General features: G+C 40.3%; 3 non-coding genes across 3 annotated transcripts; 1 reads left to right on the top strand and 2 right to left on the bottom strand.

Moving 5' to 3' along the window:
- Positions 1-8,206: 8,206 nt before the first annotated feature.
- Positions 8,207-8,325, bottom strand: LOC148096426 (5S ribosomal RNA). Its single transcript, XR_015717306.1, has one exon. It is a non-coding gene; the product is annotated as a 5S ribosomal RNA (ribosomal RNA).
- Positions 8,326-8,644: 319 nt separating this feature from the next.
- LOC148096425 (5S ribosomal RNA) lies at positions 8,645-8,763 on the top strand. Its single transcript, XR_015717320.1, has one exon. It is a non-coding gene; the product is annotated as a 5S ribosomal RNA (ribosomal RNA).
- Positions 8,764-11,568: 2,805 nt separating this feature from the next.
- LOC148096424 (5S ribosomal RNA) lies at positions 11,569-11,687 on the bottom strand. The gene has a single exon (XR_015717269.1). It is a non-coding gene; the product is annotated as a 5S ribosomal RNA (ribosomal RNA).
- Between the last annotated feature and the right edge of the window lie 356 nt (positions 11,688-12,043).

Genomic DNA, 12,043 nt, shown 5'->3' with positions numbered 1-12,043 from the left:
TTTTACTTGCATGTATCATATACAGTCAACTTTACATAATATCTGTTTAAACAAATATTCATCTTCATTCAAACTGATCTTACATGCAGCTGCTGTTCATTCACCCATTTAGTTTATTAACTTATAGCAATTAATCTGACATTTCAGAGAATTTCCTTCCCTGAAGATCTTCATTGATCCCTGCGTCAGAGAGCCGACTCCCACCAAACACTGCACTGCACAACAAATCACTCTGCTAACTGAAGAAAGAGGTAAAACTAATACATCTTTACCAGTTGTTGTTTTGGTTCATCCAACTGGGATCATCCAGTTTGTCGTATTAAATGTGTATTTTAAATGTGTTTTAATGTGTGAGCATGTTCAAATGGTAAAACGTTTCAGAAATAAACAAACAAACCGACTACTTTACTTACTCTTGTCAGTGTTCTTTTTTTGTCTTCAAAATAGAAATATGAAGCTCTCCATTTTCTTGCTGGTGGTGCTCTCTGTCACTGTGCTCTGTGTGGATTACGAACATGTTAAGAAGGTCAAAAACCAGCGTATCATCGAACCAGACACAAAAATGTCGTTCGTTTCTTCTAGCAGATCAGCACAAGAAAGTGATGACGAACGTGTTGACAACTTCAAAAACCAGCATATCATCGAAACAGAAGAGTCATGTGATAAACTAATACGCAAGAGGAAGATCAAAGATGTTAATGGTAAAGATAAAGAAAGAAACACCTTCATCTTTAGCACTTTTGACAAAGTTAAAGCTATTTGTACAGGAAAACAACGTGTTTATAAAAATGACAATCTTTATAGAAGCTCTGAAGAGATGGAGCTTTTGTACTGCAAACTGCAACATGACAAAAAAAACTACAAAGGTGAAATGATAAAGAAGCATATTGAAATTGCATGTGTGAAAATCGACGGTGTTCTTCAACCTGTACACTTCGAATGCTGCTGTTGATTTGAGAGCTGCTCTGTACTCACTGTGATCTTTCTATCATTGTTTCATGATGTTGCTTTGGATTTCTTCAGATTTGGAATTCTTAAGACTTTGTAAAGTTTGCATAAATAATAATGGGAATATTATTATTAAGGAAATATGGAAGAATTGTTTGTAAGTGAATGTGGAAAAATATCACAATCACAAGAGTTATGGAAACAACTTTTGACTTTCTTGTCTCACTTGCATAAGTAAACATTACATTCTGACATTTTTTCTAACTGGCTGTTCATCCTGTTCTCTCAGATCACAGACATCACTTGTCTTTCAGCATTCAATAAATAATCTACAAAAAAACAAGTTGCTGCTCCAGAGAATTTTTTATACTTAAAACAAAGCTCTTGTAAAACCACAAACACTCGCTGGTTTTAAAATCATTGATGAAGAGAGGGGCTACAGATTTTGTCTTAGTGCTGAGGTCTGAGTTAGTGCTGGAGTTCATCTGGACTGCATTGGATTTCTATCTGCTCCATGTGTGGGAATAAGCAGAGACAACTAACAAAGAACTTTCAGCAGTAGGGCTGGGCGATATATATCGAGCTTTTAAATATATCGATATATATGTGACAATATCGTTTACATCAATATTGTCTATGTTACATTATAATTATACTTGTGGAGCCCCAATTTTGCTTCTCTTTCATACACTTTTGTCTCTACGCAACGTTACTTGGCCTCGCCTTTCTCCTTCACTGAACACAACTCCCCCTCCCCCATCACTTCACCTGCAGGCAGCACAAGATGGACGCGGCAGCTATCAAAGAGGAGCTGGTTGGTAAAAAGAAAACATTTAAAAATCTCCCTGGTTGAATGAGTTCTCACCCCGTGGGGCAAAGCAAGACCTTTGGTGCCGTATGCAGTGAGATAGCTTCTATAATCCAGAGGGACAGCCTCTGTTTGGATTAGCGAAGCAGACAAACAGCTGGTCATATAAACGCACATTCTGAGTGCGCTCAATGTAGGTGCGTAGCACACGCACTGGACAAAGAGAATGCATCCTCCTCTGCTATAGTGATGGGATTTCCGTCTCTTTTTAGAGATCCGGCTCTTTCGGTTCGGCTCACTGAAAAGAGCCGGCTCTTTTCAGTGAGCCGGCTCTTCAGGTTGTTTTGTTGTTTTAATTAATTTATTATTAAGAATAATATAAAATTATACACAAAAGGAATTACTAATGTAAAAAAAAGCGTTTTATTTATATTTATTTATATATAAATATATGTGGTGGCCCCTAGAGACAAAACATGTACAAATTCCAAAACACATTGCTAGCATGAACTGAACTTCCAAAACAGAGCTACCTAAATCACTTAAATTACACAATTGAAAGCATATGTGTATTGTTTGTGTATTTATACACAAGCACTCATATATATTCAAATAATTTAAAAAAAAAGTTCATTTACCTGTTACTACCACACACCAAATCTGGTCGTTGGTACTTGCTGGCTTGTGTAGCCACGAGGTAACAAAAGCTCAACACTGCCCCCTAGCATCCTGGAGCACTTCTGTTGTCTTTTGTACGTACTTTGTCTGTAGGGGTCACCGTAAATATACTTTTATTTATTCACTCCACATAAAATATAATAAATAAATAATTTATACAAAAATCAACTATTCACATTTCAATTTTTAACTGTTTAAATTTTCAGCTTTTTTCTTTTAAACTAATTTAAAGTGAAACAACACAAAACACTGCAAACCACAACACAATTAAATATAAATTAAAATATGAAAACAAAAAGAACATGCATATTCTCTGTCATATGGGCCTGCATGAATAAACTTTCTGAATCCTTTATCATCCACAACTGAATATAGTTGTGGATGATTACTATACCTTTCTAATGTGAAGTTGTTGTCTCTGGCTCTCTTTCTCTCTCTCTCCCTCCCGCTCTGTTCCTGTGCTACTGAGAGTGTAACTACCGCCCCTCCCCCCTCTGCCCAGCGCAAAGCACAAGGCTCGCGTGCGGAGTGAAGCGGGAAAAAAGTGGGAGAGAGGGTGAGAGAAAGAAAAAAAAAACACAGCTCGCGATAAGGAGCCGGCTCGCGTCGTTCACGTCAAAGATCCGGCTCTAAGAGCCATTTTGTTCGCGACCAACACATCACTTCTCTGCTCCTCAGATGCAAAAGGAGGGGAGAAAAAGCTCAGCAACTCAAACTCCATTGAGCTATAAGATACCGGCATGATCTTGGGAAAATAGGCAGCATCTGGATGTAATACGACCTTGTGGCCATCAGGAGAGAACTGTGTGCAGGACGGATGCACAGACAGCGCATGAAGGTCACCCACTCGCTTTACCGAAGCCAAAGCGAGAAGTAATGCAGTCTTATATGAAAGAAATTTCATATCCACAGACTCATTGGGTTCAAACGGGGGGCTACAAAGGGCCTCCAGCACCAAAGACAAGTCCCAAGCAAGGACACTGGACTTAAGCACAGGTCTCAGCCGGCGAACCCCTTTCAGAAAACGTAAGGCAAGGGAATTTGCACCTGGTGTCACCCCGTCAAAGCTAATATGACAAGCAGATATAGCTGCTAAATAAATCTTAATTGTCGTAGATGAAAGGCCCTTTTCCCACAGCTCCTGTCAAAACATCCACAATAGAGGTCTAAGAAGCTTGGGAAGAAAAGCGTCTGGACTTCTTTAGATTGCTTGAAGATGTTTCACCTCTCATCCGGAGAGGTTCTTCAGAACTGAAGAAGCTTCTTGACTACGATGACCTGGATGACTGAGAACCTTCACAGACATATCCACAATAGAGCACTGAAATGGGAGAGTGTGGCAGTCCTGGCACCATTGCTCGAAGGCTTGCCATTTGTAAGCGTACAAGCCTCTAGTAGATGAGGCCCTAGCGCTCTGAATTGTCGCTATCACACTAGGTGGCAAACCCTTAGCAATCAAGTTTAACCTCTCAGCAGGTAATCATGAAGGTGCCACAGATCCAGGTGAACCACTTCTCCTCCCGCCTGAGAGAGGAAGTCCCTGCGGAGAGGAAGCTGCCAAGGACCCGCTGCTAGCAGGCTGATTATCTCTGCATACCACGGCCTTGTGGGCCACCAAGGGTCCACTAGAATCAGAGAGAGGAACTGCCAACGCACTCTCTCTAGAACTGGAGATATCATTTCCACTGGGGGAAATGCATACAGGAGCACGTCTGGCCATTGGTGCGCTAGTGCGTCCAAGCCCAAGGGTGCATCGTGGTCGATTATGGAGAAGAACAGGGGGCAGTGAGTATTTATCCTGGAAGCAAAAAGATCTATTTGCGCCTTGCCAAATAGATCCCAAATCTGAGCCACTATTAAAGAAGACCCCCCTTGGGCTCCCTCCAAGGAGCTAGCACGCAAAGACGTGGTTACCTTTCTGTTGATTGTTGATGTGTTTCTATGCACAAGCACCCTGTGATGTTAATGATGGCCATGTCTCTTAATTTGAAATGACTCCCACAAAGATACATTTTTGTTTTTAATGTGCTTTAAATTCTATTAACAGCTCTCTGATATACATTAGCATTATAATATTAGGGAGAAAACTGGCCGTCCCTGTTCAGTCATTAATAATAAATAACCTCTTAGTTCACTTGCCTCAGTTCTGCTGTGTTCACGACATCAGCGGAGCGGGAGGTGGCTTACTGGGCTTAAGCCCGGGTTGTTGTTTCAGAAGCCCGGGGTCTTTTGGAGTGTAATTTGTTTCATAGTTAGATGCCTGACTGACAACTGTATAAAACGAAAACGACACACAATATTTGAAGCACATAGCGCACAGTCCTAAATTCCCCCTAATTTCGCTATGATCCGAGCTCAGGCACTAGTGATGTGCGGATCGATCCTGAAATATCGATTCCTCTGATACCAATCATTTATGTTCTAGAATCGATTCTCACATTAAAATATTGATATTTTAGTAATTTAGAGTAAATTTGTAGTTTATCATTAACAGGAACACAGTGGAAAGAAACTATAACATTCGGATTGTCTACATTCAAAGGAACTAGGAAGGAAGGAAGGCTGTATAAATGTCTCGCAGCCACGGGCGTGCGCACTCACAACAATGGCTGAGCGTAATTGGAGTCATGTGCGGACGTATTTTACCTCCACAAACAGCTGAGACGTGGTTTGCGATACATGTGGCAAAAAAGTGCTCCAAGAGTGAGGTGTTGTGGCCACATTGAAAAGGGCTGTGGGGGGTAAATACATTTTACAGGGTTTATTTATCGGATAAAATACATTAAATGTCACCATTATTATTGGCCGGCCCGGAAACAGCGGGAGTGTCCAAATTCAGAGGCTGCTTCCACCTGAGGACCCGGCCTTCGCGGTCTAAAGAAAGCCGGGTATACGTCACGAGCTCCCTCGGTGGAGTGAAACTGCCGTCTGCTCCTTGCTATCTAAAATATAACCGGGCGCTGACGTAAACTCTCGACCGTCTCACACTTTGTTTAATCATTTTCTGTTTATTCAGCTGTGTGAAAACCCCGGAGGAACCCTCCCGAGGGATTAATAAAGTTAAATTTAATTTACTCTCTCACGGAGTCCTTTAGTGCTGCAGGCAGGCAAGGTGTTCAAATAGCGCACAACTTCAGTTTTTTTATTTCTATAAGATGAACTCTGCATTATTAAGTGATAAGAACAAGTAATCTGATGTCCTGTAATCATTATGATGCTATAATTTGAGATACAATAAATAAAATAAGTTTTTGTACAAAGTATCGGTATCGGATCAGTATCGTCGATACCACCCTGAATATTACTTGGTATTACTTGGTAAAGGAAATCAGTGGTATCACACATCACTATCAGGCACTAGCCGACTGAGCAGAGGCGGAGCCAGACATCAGGGCTTTGGAGCCACGCCCCCTCCCACCATGCCAGTAGGCCAAACAAAGCACACGGAAACGTCAGCTATGGTTGTACGTACTGTGTTGTCGGTTGCAACGTTAGATCACACAATAGGGAAGGCAAGAAGCTGGAAAATGGGCTCTCATTTCATCGTTTCCTCTCCTGGAGGCAACGGGAGGGATCTCATGTATCCGATATTACTAAACGAAGACGTCAGGCTTGGATTGCAACGGTGAGACTCGGACAAGGCGAGTGCAACGAAAGCGAAAAATAGCACCCAAAAACATACAAAATTGCGCTCATTGTACGCTAATCTGCACATAACTTTCAGATGAATCACGCACCTGGAATACTGGTATACATTTACCTTATGTGTACACACTAATTTTATCTTACAGGCTTTCGTTATGCAGCTGCAGAGTCTGAAGGTGTGCCCCGTGCAGAAGTAATCCCGTCGTTAAGTCTGACGTCACTAGCCGTTCTGGGCCTAAACTCCGCTGCAGGTCCATATATCAAACGATCACTATGGCATTACTGAGAGTTGAAAAACTGTCTAAATTCTTTCATCTTTAATAAAATGATCAGCGTTCTGCTCTACCAGGTGTAACAATTGAGTTTAACATCCAGGCATCCATGAAAACGGAATTTATTTATTTAACGGAGTTAGAAGTTAGCAGGAAGTTAGCTCGCTAGCTTCTATCTAAATACAATATAGCATGTCCTGACTGTGGGGTTTTGGAAACAAATTAAAACGTACAGCTCTGTTATCACTTCCAACATAAATGAAGACAGAAAACTAAACAGCAGTGACGTTTGTAGGGTTACTGAAGTTTGGCTAGCTGGTATATGATGTGCTACGTGACCGCTAGCGACACAGCTATGTGAGCATAATATAAACAAGCTAACTTTTTTCCCACTCGATAAAAGTTAACATGAGTGTTCTCGGTGGTCAGGAACAAATGTAATCGCATGGCAGGATGCTGTAAAAGGACCAAACTTCAGCCAGGAGAACGACTGAGATAATCCATCCACAATACGAAGTTAGTTATTCACATACTGCTGCATGGGCTGTAGTTACATCCTAAGGTTTTAAAAACTGAGCTTAAATAAATAATTAGCGGTAATAAAAGCCGAGGGAGATCAACAGTGATCACTGACTGTTTTAGGAGCTTTTTGAGATTAAATAGAAGAAAATACATAATATTAAACATGTTAACAACACAAAAGCCATATTAAACGCAGACTACTTTAGGCCCGGAAGTAGGATTCGTCACGTCATCACTTAACGACCGGATAGATGAAGATCTGACAGAAGACCAACAACAAAATCACCATGTCACGGAGGCTGTGGACAGGAGTTACTCATATCATGTGAGGGTGAAGACACAACACTGCTTGATAGGAATGTTAAGGTGTGCTTTGTTTTGGTGAACATGTGCCCCACTGTGGTTGTCAAACCAGGGCCAAATGAAACTTGCTCTTGTTGAATATTCATAAAACTGCTGTGTTGCATGTACAGTTCATTGTAAATAATTGTACTTTCTGTAAAGTGGTTTCAATAAAACAGAAATTAAAAGTATGTTTTGTTTTGTTTTTTTTATTCAAGATCTGTTCACATGTACTTAGCAAGTACATGTGCAGGTACACATGAAATGCAAACTATTTACATGGCAACGCACAGCTGGCATCAATCGTAAATCGTTCATCTAGAGCAATTTTGGGGGCAGCTGCTGAGAAGAAGTCAATGTTATGTGCAACCTCTGGCCCTCTGATCTAAGGGGGACTCTTTGGTCTTCTTCCAGTCCTTGGCAAAGTGGTAACACATTAAAACAACTTGTAATTACAAACGATTGTTTGAACCGAATCTGTAAGTGCATAAAAATGGCTTAAATGGTTTACGGTGAGTTCCTTGGACTTTCTGTTGTTCTAAATATTGGTCAATCCAACAAGTGCTTTTAAGCTAATCCTTTTTACGCTTCGAAGAGAAACTAAGCATATGCTTAAGAACAAAAACACCTTAAATGAGAATAATAGAAATTTTCCTTTACAACTTCTACTCAAGTACAATCAATAAAGAAAACCACAGACTCTTTGATGTTTGTTTTGAAGGAAAAGTAATTTCCTGTAAATGTTTATCTGTGTGAGATTTTTCAGAAAACATCAATTTTGTTTAAACGTGAGATACATGGCCTATTCTTTCCTTGTTCTACTTTTGTCTCATCATTAATCTGATTACTGTGGAAGACAAAATGGAAATATAATATTCTCATGTTAAAAAGATAGAAAAAATATTTTATTACCCAGAAATCTAACTTTTCATGCCTTTGAGCATAAACATGAGCAGCAGCGCCCTCTGCAGTTTGTGTGTGGAAGTGCAAAAGCTTACAGCACCTGGTATTCCCAGGCGGTCTCCCATCCAAGTACTGACCAGGCCCGACCCTGCTTAGCTTCCGAGATCAGACAAGATCGGGCGTGTTCAGGGTGGTATGGCCGTAAGCGAGGGAAGCCCGCTAGAAAACACCTTTTATACTTGGCAAATGTCACACACTTTCAAATATAGTATTGTGTTGAATTCCATATGTTACAGCGAAAGCATGCAGCTATTCGTTGTTAACTGCAGCTTCAACACTGAGCTGCAAAAATGCTTTTCCCACAGTAACATCTCCATAATAACATTTGTTAGATCATTATAGAACCGTGTGTTTTGTAATTCAAACGTTTTTGTCGTTTGGAGACTTTAACTTCTATATAGAAGAGAAAACGTGCGCGTGTGTCGCTACAGCATGTTTAAAAATGCTGTTTCTGAGCTTTGCTCTCGCTTACGGCCATACCACCCTGAACACGGCCGATCTCGTCTGATCTTGGAAGCTAAGCAGGGTCGGGCCTGGTCAGTACTTGGATGGGAGACCGCCTGGGAATACCAGGTGCTGTAAGCTTTTGCACTTCCACACACAAACTGCAGAGGGCGTTAAAACTGTCACTACTCCTTCCTGTAGTCTCTAGTCTCCTCCTGCTTTCCCTGAAGCACAAAAGCGCCTCGCTGATCATTTCCTAGATGCTAATCAAGGAATATTTAAGGAATATTTCCTTTTGACAGTAACTACTATAAAACCTAAAGCAGCACCTCACTGTCAATAATAGATTAAATGAACAAATCACATTAATATTGCAGAGTATAACATGGAGACATGAAGTAAGTTAGAGAAAAACAACAACAAGATGTGACATGTTGAATTTGATATAATTATAAAAAACAGAAACACAGTTTTGGTTTATAGTTTACAGAAAAAGATAAAACACTGTGTCATATTCATATAAATGCACCGATCTGACAGACTTGCACAGGGTACAAAGCAAAGGAAGTGTTGAGTTCATCTGCATGGAGCCTGAATGACCGTCTCAGCAGATCATGTATGTGGCATACGGCCAACACTGGACCAATGAGCAAGCTTTACCTCATCCCTGTCCTCTCATCTTAGTATTCATACTGAAGTTTGTATGTTATGGAGTTTTTTTGTTGTTGTTGTTTTTGGCTGTCATATTTTCCTTTTTAAAAAAACGGCACCTTGAAATATAAAAATGTGCTCGACAGTCCTGCTACTTTAACCACAAATCATTTCCTGAAACTCGGGAAAGCGTCCCTGTTGCTGAAAATCTCACATCTTCATCATATTTGGAGGAAGTGGCTTGCAGCTCTGGTCGGTAAGATGTTTCCCTGGAGGAGAGAGAAGGACATTTGAGAGATTGATGACTCACAAGAGTCTAATCACATCAGTGCAACCAGTGGTTACTTGTATTAGTTTATTAATTAGAGATGAACCGATCTGATATTACGTATCGGTCCGATACTGACGTAAATTACTGGATCAGATATCAGAGAGAAATAAAAAATGTAATCCGATCCATTAAATATCACGAAAGCATCTCACAAAACTTGCGACACGGCATAACTCAGCTCATAACCGTAACACGTTGGAGCAGTATGTGTCACGTGATAGAGTGGCTGTGGCGTGCGAGACCTGTCGGCGGTCTGGTTGAGCAGTTGGAGCCTCGCTACCAAACCGGCATTTCATCTTCGAGAAAGTTATCCCAGAGAGAAGTAAAGCAAGTGTGTAAGTTCATCTCTGAATGTTTGTAAAGCATTCCCACGTTAAGCTTAACAACCGATATATGGAACGACTGCCTCTTCTCTCTTTCCAAAGATTCTTTCTTTTGTTTTCAATAGTTCTCATCACGCTGATTGATGTCCAAGGGGTCTCCTTTCCCATAAGTTTGATTCTAATTCCTACCGCGGTGATGTTAAATTTTGGTGAAACGTCATCATAACAGCTTTGACTGACAGCTGCAGTCACGGAGAAACTTGCGTATCTCTGTTCACGAATAGCAGATAGAGCGTAGGCTCTGAGAGGACGCCCAGCGTTTACGCTACGAAAACACGACCCGATGTGTAAATCAGATCCAACTGAATGTCATCAGAACATATTATATTATGAAATTTGTTTTCTTTTACTAATAAGTCGAGGATGAGGATTTGGAGAAGCACTGAATAGAAGTTTTCTATCTCTGATGATCAGTTTCAATGGTTGATTGTAAACTCACTTTACTAGTCCTCCTTCTTTATTATTCCATCCAGCAAATCAGCCCCGGAGCATGATCCTACCACCACCATGCTTAACATCTGGTACAGTGTTCTCAGATTTCAAAGGATCACCTTTGATACAACAAACATACTGTTGTCATTGTGGCCATATAGCTCAGTCATTGTCAAGTCTGCCCATAAAGCTGTCTTTCCAGAAGTGGTTGGGATCCTCAGTTCACAGTAATAAGAAATTCCCTCTGATCTAAGGGGGACTCTTTGGTCTTCTTCCAGTCCTTTGCAAAGTGGTAACATATTAAAACAACTTGTAATTACAAACGATTGTTTGAACCAAATCTGTAAGTGTATAAAAATGGCTTAAAATGGTTTACGGTGAGTTCCTTGGACTTTCTGTTGTTCTAAATATTGGTCAATTCAACAAGTGCTTTTAAGTGAATCCTTTTTACGCTTCGAAGAGAAACTAACACTTGTAGTCAGCCATGATCACTAATGAGAAGTTAATAGGGCTCGTTGAGTTATGAGGTGCAGAACCTTCAGCGCCTCATATGAAAAGATTTGACTGTGTGTGCTTTTGGCACTGTGTGCATTTGAGAAAATCCAAAATAAATTCAAACTTGTTTGTGAAAGCTGTTTTGTAAATTTCAGTGGTATATTATTCATGCAATAGGGAGTTGTCTTCTCCAACTACTGGGGCTGAAATAAGTTCATCTAGTTTAGAAACTTCCACTGAACAGTCTATTATAGTGTCAGAACTAAGCATATGCTTAAGAACTTAAACACTTTAAATGAGAATAATAGAAATGTTCCTTTACAGCTTCTACTCAAGTACAATCAATAAAGAAAACCACAGACTCTTTGATGTTTGTTTTGAAGGAAAAGTAATTTCCTGTAAATGTTTATCTGTGTGAGATTTTTCAGAAAATCATCAATTTTGCTTAAACGTGAGATACATGGCCTATTCTTTCCTTGTTCTACTTTTGTCTCATCATTAATCTGATTACTGTTTAAGACAAGATGGAAATATAATATTCTCATGTTAAAAAGATAGAAAAAAGATTTTATTACCCAGAAATCTAACTTTTCATGCCTTTGAGCATAAACATGAGCAGCAGCGCCCTCTGCAGTTTGTGTGTGGAAGTGCAAAAGCTTACAGCACCTGGTATTCCCAGGCGGTCTCCCATCCAAGTACTGACCAGGCCCGACCCTGCTTAGCTTCCGAGATCAGACGAGATCGGGCGTGTTCAGGGTGGTATGGCCGTAAGCGAGAGTTTTGCTATATAAAGGGCATTTTATAGGTGGCAAATGTCTCACAGTTTGATATATGTTATTGTGCCAAGCTTTATATGTTACAGCGAAAGCATGCAGCTATTCGTTGTTAACTGCAGCTTCAACACTGAGCTGCAAAAATGCTTTTCCCACAGTAACATCTCCATAATAACATTTGTTAGATTATTATAGAACCGTGTGTTTTGTAATTCAAACATTTTTGTCGTTTGGAGACTTTAACTTCTCTACAGAAGAGAAAACGTGTGCGTGTGTCGCTACAGCATGTATAAAAATGCTGTTTCTGAGCTTTGCTTTCGCTTACGGCCATACCCTACGGTGGCCCTGAGAGGCCA

This window comes from Neolamprologus brichardi, chromosome 23 (genome assembly GCF_056152115.1).
Source record: "Neolamprologus brichardi isolate AB-2024 chromosome 23, ASM5615211v1, whole genome shotgun sequence".
Classification (NCBI taxonomy): Eukaryota; Metazoa; Chordata; class Actinopteri; order Cichliformes; family Cichlidae; genus Neolamprologus; species Neolamprologus brichardi.
This window is presented reverse-complemented; position numbering and strand designations above follow the sequence as displayed.